General features: G+C 42.7%; 1 pseudogene; it reads left to right on the forward strand.

The window, feature by feature from the left end:
* The first annotated feature begins 957 nt into the window (after window positions 1-957).
* Window positions 958-2,855, forward strand: LOC143666798 (coilin pseudogene; annotated as a pseudogene).
* The last annotated feature ends 312 nt before the right edge of the window (window positions 2,856-3,167 follow it).

Below are 3,167 nucleotides of genomic sequence, written 5' to 3' on the forward strand. Positions count from 1 at the left end.
CTTTCCACGAGGGCAAACCAGTTTCTTTCTCCTAGCTCCTGCCCGGGAGGACAGGCACTCAGCTGTCACACAGTGTGCTCTGAAAACCACAAACCTTCCCTCGGGAGACCTGGATGGAAAGCCCGGGACACACCTTCAGCCCTACCTTGGACACTTTGCAGGTTTGGTTCCAGATCACGGCAGTAAAGTAAGTTTCAAAAAATTTTTAGTTTCCCAGCACGTACAAAAGTGAGGGTGCCCTTGGATGTTCTATACTTATTATATCTGTTTTTATTTAACCTAGATATTATAGCATGCTTCAAAATACAGTCTAATGGGAATGTATAGCATAGTGAATCTTGTGGTGGACAATGTCCATGATTAACTGTACAAATATAAACAAAAGTACTTTTAATGAGCTAGAGCAGATGAAGGACACTATTATAAGGAGCTAACACTAGAGAGTATATGGGAAAAATGTACCTATTGCAAACTATGAAGTATAGTTAACACTAATATTTTAATACACTTCAACAAATGTGCCACACCAACAGTATGCATAAATAATGTGGGATGATAAGGAGCATGGGAGGAGTAGGGTTTGCATTTTATTTGCTTCTTTACTGGAGTAATGAAAATGTTCAAAATTTGATCATAGGGTAGTATGCAAAACCATGTGTTGATCTGTGAACCAGTGATTGTATACTTCAGATGGTTTCCATATTGTATGAATGTATCTCATTAAAATTGTATTAAAATATTGTGTAACAGTTTAAAAAAGTGATGGTGCCACTCTGTCATCTTATTGAGTGTACAGTATCATCATGTCTAAAAAAATCAATGTACGTACTGCAATTAAAACGTGACATGAAGCGAGCAAATGCTGTTAGGTGTGCCAAGTGACCTGCTCAACACGGGTTGGCACAAACCTTCAATTTGTAAAAAAAAAAAAAAAAATGCGGTATTTGTGAAGTGCTGCAAAGCCAGAGATGCCCGTACTGATTCCCGTGGTGGTGGCAGCCCCCCAACAGGTGTGGGGGAACACTGACTGCCAACAAATCACAGGAATAGACCCCAGGGCTGCAGTGGACAGAAGTAGTGGCTGAGATTGTGCAGCCATTAAAGAAGGAATTGAAAACTGATAAGCTTAACACCAAAAATAATTTCTAGAAGTGAAAGACATTCACGGAGATGTAAAACTTAACCAGTGGTAGGTGACAGCGTCACGCTACCTGCCAGCCCCGCTGCATGGCGGGGCCCCAGCTCCTCGCCGACGTAAACAGATGCCGGGTAGTTACTGATCTCATGAGTCTCGTCCACTGACCGTTCAGCTTCAGTTCTGGGGCCTTCCTAGGCCTCTACCTGGAAGGGGCTCCTACCTCTTAACGAGGGCACACCTGGTACAAGGTGACGCCTGCCTTACAGGAAAGTTAAAAGAGAGAGGAGCTGCTGAGAAGTCTGCAGTAGTCACTAATGGTGACTACTCATTTATTAGCTCAAAAAGCAATGAAGCCGTTTTGCTTCTTTGAAATTTCTTGGTTTCAGAGGAAGAAGACGCAATGGCAGAGGCCACAGAGCGATAATGAAAATACCTCGGCTCTGGAACCAAAAGTTGCCACAAATCAGCCTAAGGGGAAAAAAGCAAGAAGAAAAGTACTGTGTGGTGTAATGGATGACGAGGAGGAGACCAAAAGAAAATCACCAACAAAAAAAGAGAAACGTGAACATGAAAAACAAAGAATCCCAAACCTCCTACAGCAGAGACCATGAAAGAATGGACCATTGAGAGCTGTAGTCTTCCAGAAGGTTCTCCTGGAAGCAGCAGCCTTGTTAGAGGTGAGGAGGAGGATGGAGGAGACATTCGTGCAAAGGGTACCTGGAAGATTTATTAGTCTTCTAATAAATCAACCCGTGATGAGCTCAGCAAGACCATTCTAGAAGTCAGAAAGTCCTCCGAGAAGATATCAGCTGGGCCATCGAGGGAAGGATCCTGTCTGAAAGCACACCTGCAAGCAAACTGGCTGCAAAAACTGGCTTTCACCTTATCCCCATTAAAGGCAAGACCAGAAAGCATCATCTTCCAGTTCAGAGTCACATGGGCAATGCCAGAAGCCAAGGGCGCAGCAGCACGGGTGGCTGTCGGGACTGGGGGAGACTCTGACTCAGAGGGAGGTGGACAGGCTCCTGGGCCTCCTCCCAACTTTGTCTGTCCCCACTGGTTGGGAAGAGGATGGGGCAGAGGAGAGGACCTTCTTTCCCGGGGGATGAGGAAGGCGAGGGAGAGGGCAAGGACAAGGGCGAGATGTTCCTTGTGGCTTAAAAAAAACTCTCAGAAGCAACAGCACTTAAATGAACTGCAGCCAAACTCATCTGCTATTACTCAGAATTTCAGTAGAGATGCACAAGAAGGACTCGAGTCTGTTACAGCTGTTAGCAATTGCCCCTCAAGTTGGAGAAAAGATTGCATTCAAGCTTTTGTCACTAACATCTGATTGCTCTCCCTTATGTCCCTGAATACAAGGAAGGAAAAATATTAAGCCACAATCCAGAGACCCAGAAATCCTTTCGACTTTACGTGCCGTAAAAGAACCTGGGAAATTTGATTTGGTTTATCACGGTGAAAGTGGAACTGAGGTAGCAGAGTATGCGGTGACACGGGAGAGGAAGGTGGCACAGGACATAAGAGGTACAGACTGCACAAAAGGACATCAACAGTTTAGTGATGACCCATCAGAGCATAAATGACTCCCAAGAGATCACTGTTTTGGGAGACTCAAGATTGATTATTGATTCTCCAAATTATAACATATCATTTACATCACTTGCCTGAGCAGGCCTCGCCACCTCATGGTTTATAAATATCTATTTCTGAAAGTAATTATAACCTGAACTTATTTGTTTTTTCAAAAAAGAGGATTTGAAAGTTGCATGCATTTTTGTTATTTTCACTTTACTGCATCAGATAAAGATCTCCCTCATCATTTAAAATAACCTAGGTATTGGTTTTATAGATTTTTTTCTTCAGTTTCATAGTTTAAATAATGTTTAAAACATGACATTCCCTTTGGAATGTTATAGGCATTGTTATATACTGATATGTATGGTTTCTTGCTATTTTATTTTTTGACCATCACGCAACAAACATCAGAAGTTTTTAATTCTAAGTACAAGAAAGTGCTGTCTATCTT

This window comes from Tamandua tetradactyla, chromosome 23 (assembly GCF_023851605.1).
Source record: "Tamandua tetradactyla isolate mTamTet1 chromosome 23, mTamTet1.pri, whole genome shotgun sequence".
In the NCBI taxonomy this organism is placed as follows: Eukaryota; Metazoa; Chordata; class Mammalia; order Pilosa; family Myrmecophagidae; genus Tamandua; species Tamandua tetradactyla.